Source organism: Myxine glutinosa, chromosome 9 (genome assembly GCF_964187855.1).
Source record: "Myxine glutinosa chromosome 9, kmMyxGlut1.1, whole genome shotgun sequence".
Taxonomy (NCBI): Eukaryota; Metazoa; Chordata; class Myxini; order Myxiniformes; family Myxinidae; genus Myxine; species Myxine glutinosa.
Genome location: NC_136269.1, coordinates 5,476,711 through 5,490,768, shown reverse-complemented (window position 1 = coordinate 5,490,768; position 14,058 = coordinate 5,476,711).

Sequence of the window (14,058 nt, the reverse complement as noted above, 5' to 3'; positions counted from 1 at the left end):
TGATATGTCGGCATTTTCTTATTGATATATCGTCAGTACTTGATATGTCGGCATTTTCATGTTGATATATCGTCAGTACCTGATAGGTCGGCATTTTCTTATTGATATATCGTCAGTACTTGATATGTCGGCATTTTCTTGTTGACATTTCGTCAGTACTTGATATGTCGGCATTTTCATGTTGATATTTCGTCAGTACCTGATATGTCGGCATTTTCATGTTGATATATCGTCAGTACCTGATATGTCGGCATTTTCATGTTGATATATCGTCAGTACCTGATATGTCGGCATTTTCATGTTGATATATCGTCAGTACCAGATATGTCGGCATTGTCATGTTGATATTTCGTCAGTACCTGATATGTCGGCATTTTCATGTTGATATATCGTCAGTACCTGATATGTCGGCATTTTCATGTTGATATATCGTCAGTACCTGATATGTCGGCATTTTCATGTTGATATTTCGTCAGTACCTGATATGTCGGCATTTTCTTGTTGATATTTCGTCAGTACCTGATATGTCGGCATTTTCATGTTGATATATCGTCAGTACCTGAAATGTCGGCATTTTCATGTTGATATTTCGTCAGTACCTGATATGTCGGCATTTTCATGTTGATATTTCGTCAGTACCTGATATGTCGGCATTTTCATGTTGATATATCGTCAGTACCTGATATGTCGGCATTTTCATGTTGATATATCGTCAGTACCTGATATGTCGGCATTTTCATGTTGATATTTCGTCAGTACCTGATATGTCGGCATTTTCATGTTGATATTTCGTCAGTACTTGATATGTCGGCATTTTCTTATTGATATATCGTCAGTACCTGATATGTCGGCATTTTCATGTTGATATATCGTCAGTACCTGATATGTCAGCATTTTCATGTTGATATTTCGTCAGTACCTGACAGGTCGGCATTGTCATGTTGATATTTCGTCAGTACTTGATATGTCGGCATTTCCATGTTGATATTTCGTCTGTACCTGATATGTCGGCATTTTCATGTTGATATTTCGTCAGTACCTGATAGGTCGGCATTTTCTTGTTGATATTTCGTCAGTACCTGATATGTCGGCATTTTCATGTTGATATTTCGTCTGTACCTGATATGTCGGCATTTTCATGTTGATATTTCGTCTGTACCTGATATGTCGGCATTTTCATGTTGATATTTCGTCTGTACCTGATATGTCGGCATTTTCATGTTGATATTTCGTCAGTACCTGATATGTCGGCATTTTCATGTTGACATTTCGTCAGTACTTGATATGTCGGCATTTTCTTGTTGATATTTCGTCAGTACCTGATATGTCGGCATTTTCATGTTGACATTTCGTCAGTACTTGATATGTCGGCATTTTCATGTTGATATATCGTCAGTACTTGATATGTCGGCATTTTCTTATTGATATATCGTCAGTACCTGATAGGTCGGCATTTTCATGTTGATATTTCGTCAGTACCTGATAGGTCGGCATTTTCTTATTGACATTTCGTCAGTACTTGATATGTCGGCATTTTCATGTTGACATTTCGTCAGTACTTGATATGTCGGCATTTTCATGTTGATATATCGTCAGTACCTGATATGTCGGCATTTTCATGTTGATATATCGTCAGTACCTGATATGTCGGCATTTTCATGTTGATATATCGTCAATACTTGATATGTCGGGATTTTCTTATTGATATATCGTCAGTACCTGATATGTCGGCATTTTCATGTTGATATATCGTCAGTACTTGATATGTCGGCATTTTCATGTTGATATATCGTCAGTACTTGATATGTCGGCATTTTCTTATTGATATATCGTCAGTACTTGATATGTCGGCATTTTCATGTTGATATATCGTCAGTACTTGATATGTCGGCATTTTCTTATTGATATATCGTCAGTACCTGATAGGTCGGCATTTTCATGTTGATATATCGTCAGTACTTGATATGTCGGCATTTTCTTATTGATATATCGTCAGTACTTGATATGTCGGCATTTTGATGTTGATATATCGTCAGTACTTGATATGTCGGCATTTTCTTATTGATATATCGTCAGTACCTGATAGGTCGGCATTTTCATGTTGATATGTCGTCAGTACTTGATATGTCGGCATTTTCTTATTGATATATCGTCAGTACCTGATATGTCGGCATTTTCATGTTGATATTTCGTCAGTACCTGATAGGTCGGCATTTTCTTTTTGACATTTTGTCAGTACTTGATATGTCGGCATTTTCATGTTGACATTTCGTCAGTACTTGATATGTCGGCATTTTCATGTTGATATATCGTCAGTACCTGATATGTCGGCATTTTCATGTTGATATATCGTCAGTACCTGATATGTCGGCATTTTCATGTTGATATATCGTCAGTACTTGATATGTCGGCATTTTCTTATTGATATATCGTCAGTACTTGATATGTTGGCATTTTCATGTTGATATATCGTCAGTACTTGATATGTCGGCATTTTCTTATTGATATATCGTCAGTACTTGATATGTCGGCATTTTCATGTTGATATATCGTCAGTACTTGATATGTCGGCATTTTCATGTTGATATATCGTCAGTACTTGATATGTCGGCATTTTCTTATTGATATATCGTCAGTACTTGATATGTCGGCATTTTCTTATTGATATATCGTCAGTACCTGATAGGTCGGCATTTTCATGTTGATATATCGTCAGTACTTGATATGTCGGCATTTTCATGTTGATATATCGTCAGTACTTGATATGTCGGCATTTTCATGTTGATATATCGTCAGTACCTGATATGTCGGCATTTTCATGTTGATATATCGTCAGTACTTGATATGTCGGCATTTTCTTATTGATATATCGTCAGTACCTGATATGTCGGCATTTTCATGTTGATATATCGTCAGTACTTGATATGTCGGCATTTTCATGTTGATATTTCGTCAGTACTTGATATGTCGGCATTTTCATGTTGATATATCGTCAGTACTTGATATGTCGGCATTTTCATGTTGATATATCGTCAGTACCTGATATGTCGGCATTTTCTTATTGATATATCGTCAGTACCTGATATGTCGGCATTTTCATGTTGATATATCGTCAGTACTTGATATGTCAGCATTTTCTTATTGATATATCGTCAGTACCTGATAGGTCGGCATTTTCATGTTGATATATCGTCAGTACCTGATATGTCGGCATTTTCATGTTGATATTTCGTCAGTACTTGATATGTCGGCATTTTCTTATTGATATATCGTCAGTACATGATATGTCGGCATTTTCATGTTGATATATCGTCAGTACTTGATATGTCGGCATTTTCATGTTGATATATCGTCAGTACCTGATATGTCGGCATTTTCATGTTGATATATCGTCAGTACTTGATATGTCGGCATTTTCTTGTTGATATATCGTCAGTACCTGATAGGTCGGCATTTTCTTGTTGATATTTCGTCAGTACTTGATATGTCGGCATTTTCATGTTGATATTTCGTCAGTACCTGATATGTCGGCATTTTGATGTTGATATTTCGTCAGTACTTGATATGTCGGCATTTTCTTATTGATATATCGTCAGTACTTGATATGTCGGCATTTTCATGTTGATATTTCGTCAGTACCTGATAGGTCGGCATTTTCTTCTTGACATTTCGTCAGTACTTGATATGTCAGCATTTTCTTGTTGATATTTCGTCAGTACCTGATATGTCGGCATTTTCTTGTTGACATTTCGTCAGTACTTGATATGTCGGCATTTTCATGTTGATATTTCGTCAGTACCTGATATGTCGGCATTTTCTTGTTGATATTTCGTCAGTACCTGATATGTCGGCATTTTCATGTTGATATTTCGTCAGTACTTGATATGTCGGCATTTTCATGTTGACATTTCGTCAGTACTTGATATGTCGGCATTTTCATGTTGATATTTCGTCAGTACCTGATAGGTCGGCATTTTCTTGTTGACATTTCGTCAGTACTTGATATGTCGGCATTTTCTTGTTGATATTTCGTCAGTACCTGATAGGTCGGCATTTTCTTGTTGACATTTCGTCAGTACTTGATATGTCGGCATTTTCTTGTTGACATTTCGTCAGTACTTGATATGTCGGCATTTTCTTGTTGATATTTCGTCAGTACCTGATATGTCGGCATTTTCATGTTGATATTTCGTCAGTACCTGATAGGTCGGCATTTTCATGTTGATATTTCGTCAGTACCTGATAGGTCGGCATTTTCTTGTTGACATTTCGTCAGTACTTGATATGTCGGCATTTTCTTGTTGATATTTCGTCAGTACCTGATAGGTCGGCATTTTCTTGTTGACATTTCGTCAGTACTTGATATGTCGGCATTTTCATGTTGATATTTCGTCAGTACCTGATATGTCGGCATTTTCATGTTGATATTTCGTCAGTACCTGATATGTCAGCATTTTCATGTTGATATTTCGTCAGTACCTGACAGGTCGGCATTGTCATGTTGATATTTCGTCAGTACTTGATATGTCGGCATTTCCATGTTGATATTTCGTCTGTACCTGATATGTCGGCATTTTCATGTTGATATTTCGTCAGTACCTGATATGTCGGCATTTTCATGTTGATATTTCGTCAGTACCTGATATGTCGGCATTTTCATGTTGATATATCGTCAGTACCTGATATGTCGGCATTTTCATGTTGATATATCGTCAGTACCTGATATGTCGACATTTTCATGTTGATATATCGTCAGTACCTGATATGTCGGCATTTTCATGTTGATATTTCGTCAGTACTTGATATGTCGGCATTTTCATGTTGATATTTCGTCAGTACCTGATAGGTCGGCATTTTCTTGTTGATATTTCGTCAGTACCTGATATGTCAGCATTTTCATGTTGACATTTCGTCAGTACTTGATATGTCGGCATTTTCATGTTGATATATCGTCAGTACTTGATATGTCGGCATTTTCTTATTGATATATCGTCAGTACCTGATAGGTCGGCATTTTCATGTTGATATTTCGTCAGTACCTGATAGGTCGGCATTTTCTTATTGACATTTCGTCAGTACTTGATATGTCGGCATTTTCATGTTGACATTTCGTCAGTACTTGATATGTCGGCATTTTCATGTTGATATATCGTCAGTACCTGATATGTCGGCATTTTCATGTTGATATATCGTCAGTACCTGATATGTCGGCATTTTCATGTTGATATATCGTCAATACTTGATATCTCGGCATTTACTTATTGATATATCGTCAGTACCTGATATGTCGGCATTTTCATGTTGATATATCGTCAGTACTTGATATGTCGGCATTTTCATGTTGATATATCGTCAGTACTTGATATGTCGGCATTTTCTTATTGATATATCGTCAGTACTTGATATGTCGGCATTTTCATGTTGATATATCGTCAGTACTTGATATGTCGGCATTTTCTTATTGATATATCGTCAGTACCTGATAGGTCGGCATTTTCATGTTGATATATCGTCAGTACTTGATATGTCGGCATTTTCTTATTGATATATCGTCAGTACTTGATATGTCGGCATTTTGATGTTGATATATCGTCAGTACTTGATATGTCGGCATTTTCTTATTGATATATTGTCAGTACCTGATAGGTCGGCATTTTCATGTTGATATGTCGTCAGTACTTGATATGTCGGCATTTTCTTATTGATATATCGTCAGTACCTGATATGTCGGCATTTTCATGTTGATATTTCGTCAGTACCTGATAGGTCGGCATTTTCTAATTGACATTTTGTCAGTACTTGATATGTCGGCATTTTCATGTTGACATTTCGTCAGTACTTGATATGTCGGCATTTTCATGTTGATATATCGTCAGTACCTGATATGTCGGCATTTTCATGTTGATATATCGTCAGTACCTGATATGTCGGCATTTTCATGTTGATATATCGTCAGTACTTGATATGTCGGCATTTTCTTATTGATATATCGTCAGTACTTGATATGTTGGCATTTTCATGTTGATATATCGTCAGTACTTGATATGTCGGCATTTTCTTATTGATATATCGTCAGTACTTGATATGTCGGCATTTTCATGTTGATATATCGTCAGTACTTGATATGTCGGCATTTTCATGTTGATATATCGTCAGTACTTGATATGTCGGCATTTTCTTATTGATATATCGTCAGTACCTGATAGGTCGGCATTTTCATGTTGATATATCGTCAGTACTTGATATGTCGGCATTTTCTTATTGATATATCGTCAGTACCTGATAGGTCGGCATTTTCATGTTGATATATCGTCAGTACTTGATATGTCGGCATTTTCATGTTGATATATCGTCAGTACTTGATATGTCGGCATTTTCATGTTGATATATCGTCAGTACCTGATATGTCGGCATTTTCATGTTGATATATCGTCAGTACTTGATATGTCGGCATTTTCTTATTGATATATCGTCAGTACCTGATATGTCGGCATTTTCATGTTGATATATCGTCAGTACTTGATATGTCGGCATTTTCATGTTGATATTTCGTCAGTACTTGATATGTCGGCATTTTCATGTTGATATATCGTCAGTACCTGATATGTCGGCATTTTCATGTTGATATATCGTCAGTACCTGATATGTCGGCATTTTCTTATTGATATATCGTCAGTACCTGATATGTCGGCATTTTCATGTTGATATATCGTCAGTACTTGATATGTCGGCATTTTCTTATTGATATATCGTCAGTACCTGATAGGTCGGCATTTTCATGTTGATATATTGTCAGTACCTGATATGTCGGCATTTTCATGTTGATATTTCGTCAGTACTTGATATGTCGGCATTTTCTTATTGATATATCGTCAGTACATGATATGTCGGCATTTTCATGTTGATATATCGTCAGTACTTGATATGTCGGCATTTTCATGTTGATATATCGTCAGTACCTGATATGTCGGCATTTTCATGTTGATATATCGTCAGTACTTGATATGTCGGCATTTTCTTATTGATATATCGTCAGTACTTGATATGTCGGCATTTTCATGTTGATATATCGTCAGTACCTGATAGGTCGGCATTTTCTTATTGATATATCGTCAGTACTTGATATGTCGGCATTTTCTTGTTGACATTTCGTCAGTACTTGATATGTCGGCATTTTCATGTTGATATTTCGTCAGTACCTGATATGTCGGCATTTTCATGTTGATATATCGTCAGTACCTGATATGTCGGCATTTTCATGTTGATATATCGTCAGTACCTGATATGTCGGCATTTTCATGTTGATATATCGTCAGTACCTGATATGTCGGCATTTTCATGTTGATATTTCGTCAGTACCTGATAGGTCGGCATTTTCTTATTGATATATCGTCAGTACTTGATATGTCGGCATTTTCATGTTGATATTTCGTCAGTACCTGATAGGTCGGCATTTTCTTATTGATATATCGTCAGTACTTGATATGTCGGCATTTTCTTGTTGACATTTCGTCAGTACTTGATATGTCGGCATTTTCATGTTGATATTTCGTCAGTACTTGATATGTCGGTATTTTCATGTTGATATATCGTCAGTACTTGATATGTCGGCATTTTCATGTTGATATTTCGTCAGTACTTGATATGTCGGCATTTTCTTATTGATATATCGTCAGTACCTGATATGTCGGCATTTTCATGTTGATATATCGTCAGTACTTGATATGTCGGCATTTTCATGTTGATATATCGTCAGTACCTGATATGTCGGCATTTTCATGTTGATATATCGTCAGTACTTGATATGTCGGAATTTTCTTATTGATATATCGTCAGTACCTGATATGTCGGCATTTTCATGTTGATATATCGTCAGTACTTGATATGTCGGCATTTTCTTATTGATATATCGTCAGTACTTGATATGTCGGCATTTTCATGTTGATATATCGTCAGTACCTGATAGGTCGGCATTTTCTTGTTGACATTTCGTCAGTACTTGATATGTCGGCCTTTTTGTGTTGATATTTCGTCAGTACCTGATATGTCGGCATTTTCATGTTGATATATCGTCAGTACCTGATATGTCGGCATTTTCATGTTGATATATCGTCAGTACCTGATATGTCGGCATTTTCATGTTGATATTTCGTCAGTACCTGATATGTCGGCATTTTCTTGTTGATATTTCGTCAGTACCTGATATGTCGGCATTTTCATGTTGATATATCGTCAGTACCTGAAATGTCGGCATTTTCATGTTGATATTTCGTCGGTACCTGATATGTCGGCATTTTCATGTTGATATTTCGTCAGTACCTGATATGTCGGCATTTTCATGTTGACATTTCGTCAGTACTTGATATGTCGGCATTTTCTTATTGATATATCGTCAGTACCTGATAGGTCGGCATTTTCATGTTGATATATCGTCAGTACTTGATATGTCGGCATTTTCATGTTGATATATCGTCAGTACTTGATATGTCGGCATTTTCATGTTGATATATCGTCAGTACCTGATATGTCGGCATTTTCATGTTGATATATCGTCAGTACTTGATATGTCGGCATTTTCTTATTGATATATCGTCAGTACCTGATATGTCGGCATTTTCATGTTGATATATCGTCAGTACTTGATATGTCAGCATTTTCATGTTGATATTTCGTCAGTACTTGATATGTCGGCATTTTCATGTTGATATATCGTCAGTACTTGATATGTCGGCATTTTCATGTTGATATATCGTCAGTACCTGATATGTCGGCATTTTCTTATTGATATATCGTCAGTACCTGATATGTCGGCATTTTCATGTTGATATATCGTCAGTACTTGATATGTCGGCATTTTCTTATTGATATATCGTCAGTACCTGATAGGTCGGCATTTTCATGTTGATATATCGTCAGTACCTGATATGTCGGCATTTTCATGTTGATATTTCGTCAGTACTTGATATGTCGGCATTTTCTTATTGATATATCGTCAGTACATGATATGTCGGCATTTTCATGTTGATATATCGTCAGTACTTGATATGTCGGCATTTTCATGTTGATATATCGTCAGTACCTGATATGTCGGCATTTTCATGTTGATATATCGTCAGTACTTGATATGTCGGCATTTTCTTATTGATATATCGTCAGTACTTGATATGTCGGCATTTTCATGTTGATATTTCGTCAGTACCTGATAGGTCGGCATTTTCTTATTGATATATCGTCAGTACTTGATATGTCGGCATTTTCTTGTTGACATTTCGTCAGTACTTGATATGTCGGCATTTTCATGTTGATATTTCGTCAGTACCTGATATGTCGGCATTTTCATGTTGATATATCGTCAGTACCTGATATGTCGGCATTTTCATGTTGATATATCGTCAGTACCTGATATGTCGGCATTTTCATGTTGATATATCGTCAGTACCTGATATGTCGGCATTTTCATGTTGATATTTCGTCAGTACCTGATAGGTCGGCATTTTCTTATTGATATATCGTCAGTACTTGATATGTCGGCATTTTCATGTTGATATTTCGTCAGTACCTGATACGTCGGCATTTTCTTATTGATATATCGTCAGTACTTGATATGTCGGCATTTTCTTGTTGACATTTCGTCAGTACTTGATATGTCGGCATTTTCATGTTGATATTTCGTCAGTACTTGATATGTCGGTATTTTCATGTTGATATATCGTCAGTACTTGATATGTCGGCATTTTCATGTTGATATTTCGTCAGTACTTGATATGTCGGCATTTTCTTATTGATATATCGTCAGTACCTGATATGTCGGCATTTTCATGTTGATATATCGTCAGTACTTGATATGTCGGCATTTTCATGTTGATATATCGTCAGTACCTGATATGTCGGCATTTTCATGTTGATATATCGTCAGTACTTCATATGTCGGCATTTTCTTATTGATATATCGTCAGTACCTGATATGTCGGCATTTTCATGTTGATATATCGTCAGTACTTGATATGTCGGCATTTTCTTATTGATATATCGTCAGTACTTGATATGTCGGCATTTTCATGTTGATATATCGTCAGTACCTGATAGGTCGGCATTTTCTTGTTGACATTTCGTCAGTACTTGATATGTCGGCATTTTCATGTTGATATTTCGTCAGTACCTGATATGTCGGCATTTTCATGTTGATATATCGTCAGTACCTGATATGTCGGCATTTTCATGTTGATATATCGTCAGTACCTGATATGTCGGCATTTTCATGTTGATATTTCGTCAGTACCTGATATGTCGGCATTTTCTTGTTGATATTTCGTCAGTACCTGATATGTCGGCATTTTCATGTTGATATATCGTCAGTACCTGAAATGTCGGCATTTTCATGTTGATATTTCGTCGGTACCTGATATGTCGGCATTTTCATGTTGATATTTCGTCAGTACCTGATATGTCGGCATTTTCATGTTGACATTTCGTCAGTACTTGATATGTCGGCATTTTCTTATTGATATATCGTCAGTACCTGATAGGTCGGCATTTTCATGTTGATATATCGTCAGTACTTGATATGTCGGCATTTTCATGTTGATATATCGTCAGTACTTGATATGTCGGCATTTTCATGTTGATATATCGTCAGTACCTGATATGTCGGCATTTTCATGTTGATATATCGTCAGTACTTGATATGTCAGCATTTTCTTATTGATATATCGTCAGTACCTGATATGTCGGCATTTTCATGTTGATATATCGTCAGTACTTGATATGTCAGCATTTTCATGTTGATATTTCGTCAGTACTTGATATGTCGGCATTTTCATGTTGATATATCGTCAGTACTTGATATGTCGGCATTTTCATGTTGATATATCGTCAGTACCTGATATGTCGGCATTTTCTTATTGATATATCGTCAGTACCTGATATGTCGGCATTTTCATGTTGATATATCGTCAGTACTTGATATGTCGGCATTTTCTTATTGATATATCGTCAGTACCTGATAGGTCGGCATTTTCATGTTGATATATCGTCAGTACCTGATATGTCGGCATTTTCATGTTGATATTTCGTCAGTACTTGATATGTCGGCATTTTCTTATTGATATATCGTCAGTACATGATATGTCGGCATTTTCATGTTGATATATCGTCAGTACTTGATATGTCGGCATTTTCATGTTGATATATCGTCAGTACCTGATATGTCGGCATTTTCATGTTGATATATCGTCAGTACTTGATATGTCGGCATTTTCTTATTGATATATCGTCAGTACTTGATATGTCGGCATTTTCATGTTGATATATCGTCAGTACCTGATAGGTCGGCATTTTCGTATTGATATATCGTCAGTACTTGATATGTCGGCATTTTCTTGTTGACATTTCGTCAGTACTTGATATGTCGGCATTTTCATGTTGATATTTCGTCAGTACCTGATATGTCGGCATTTTCATGTTGATATATCGTCAGTACCTGATATGTCGGCATTTTCATGTTGATATATCGTCAGTACCTGATATGTCGGCATTTTCATGTTGATATATCGTCAGTACCTGATATGTCGGCATTTTCATGTTGATATTTCGTCAGTACCTGATATGTCGGCATTTTCTTATTGATATATCGTCAGTACTTGATATGTCGGCATTTTCATGTTGATATTTCGTCAGTACCTGATAGGTCGGCATTTTCTTATTGATATATCGTCAGTACTTGATATGTCGGCATTTTCTTGTTGACATTTCGTCAGTACTTGATATGTCGGCATTTTCATGTTGATATTTCGTCAGTACTTGATATGTCGGTATTTTCATGTTGATATATCGTCAGTACTTGATATGTCGGCATTTTCTTGTTGACATTTCGTCAGTACTTGAGATGTCGGCATTTTCATGTTGATATATCGTCAGTACTTGATATGTCGGCATTTTCATGTTGATATTTCGTCAGTACTTGATATGTCGGCATTTTCTTATTGATATATCGTCAGTACCTGATATGTCGGCATTTTCATGTTGATATATCGTCAGTACTTGATATGTCGGCATTTTCATGTTGATATATCGTCAGTACTTGATATGTCGGCATTTTCATGTTGATATATCGTCAGTACCTGATATGTCGGCATTTTCATGTTGATATATCGTCAGTACTTGATATGTCGGCATTTTCTTATTGATATATCGTCAGTACCTGATATGTCGGCATTTTCATGTTGATATATCGTCAGTACTTGATATGTCGGCATTTTCATGTTGATATTTCGTCAGTACTTGATACGTCGGCATTTTCATGTTGATATATCGTCAGTACCTGATATGTCGGCATTTTCTTATTGATATATCGTCAGTACCTGATATGTCGGCATTTTCATGTTGATATATCGTCAGTACTTGATATGTCGGCATTTTCTTATTGATATATCGTCAGTACCTGATAGGTCGGCATTTTCATGTTGATATATCGTCAGTACCTGATATGTCGGCATTTTCATGTTGATATTTCGTCAGTACTTGATATGTCGGCATTTTCTTCTTGATATATCGTCAGTACATGATATGTCGGCATTTTCATGTTGATATATCGTCAGTACTTGATATGTCGGCATTTTCATGTTGATATATCGTCAGTACCTGATATGTCGGCATTTTCATGTTGATATATCGTCAGTACTTGATATGTCGGCATTTTCTTATTGATATATCGTCAGTACTTGGTATGTCGGCATTTTCATGTTGATATATCGTCAGTACCTGATAGGTCGGCATTTTCTTTTTGATATATCGTCAGTACTTGATATGTCGGCATTTTCTTGTTGACATTTCGTCAGTACTTGATATGTCGGCATTTTCATGTTGATATTTCGTCAATACTTGATATGTCGGTATTTTCATGTTGATATATCATCAGTACTTGATATGTCGGCATTTTCATGTTGATATTTCGTCAGTACTTGATATGTCGGCATTTTCTTATTGACATATCGTCAGTACCTGATATGTCGGCATTTTCATGTTGATATATCGTCAGTACTTGATATGTCGGCATTTTCATGTTGATATATCGTCAGTACATGATATGTCGGCATTTTCATGTTGATATATCGTCAGTACTTGATATGTCGGCATTTTCATGTTGATATATCGTCAGTACCTGATATGTCGGCATTTTCATGTTGATATATCGTCAGTACTTCATATGTCGGCATTTTCTTATTGATATATCGTCAGTACTTGATATGTCGGCATTTTCATGTTGATATATCGTCAGTACCTGATAGGTCGGCATTTTCTTATTGACATATCGTCAGTACTTGATATGTCGGCATTTTCTTGTTGACATTTCGTCAGTACTTGATATGTCGGCATTTTCATGTTGATATTTCGTCAGTACTTGATATGTCGGTATTTTCATGTTGATATATCGTCAGTACTTGATATGTCGGCATTTTCTAGTTGACATTTCGTCAGTAATTGAGATGTCGGCATTTTCATGTTGATATATCGTCAGTACTTGATATGTCGGCATTTTCATGTTGATATTTCGTCAGTACTTGATATGTCGGCATTTTCTTATTGATATATCGTCAGTACCTGATATGTCGGCATTTTCATGTTGATATATCGTCAGTACTTGATATGTCGGCATTTTCATGTTGATATATCGTCAGTACTTGATATGTCGGCATTTTCATGTTGATATATCGTCAGTACCTGATATGTCGGCATTTTCATGTTGATATATCGTCAGTACTTGATATGTCGGCATTTTCTTATTGATATATCGTCAGTACCTGATATGTCGGCATTTTCATGTTGATATATTGTCAGTACTTGATATGTCGGCATTTTCATGTTGATATATCGTCAGTACTTGATATGTCGGCATTTTCATGTTGATATATCGTCAGTACTTGATATGTCGGCATTTTCTTATTGATATATCGTCAGTACCTGATAGGTCGGCATTTTCATGTTGATATATCGTCAGTACCTGATATGTCGGCATTTTCATGTTGATATTTCGTCAGTACTTGATATGTCGGCATTTTC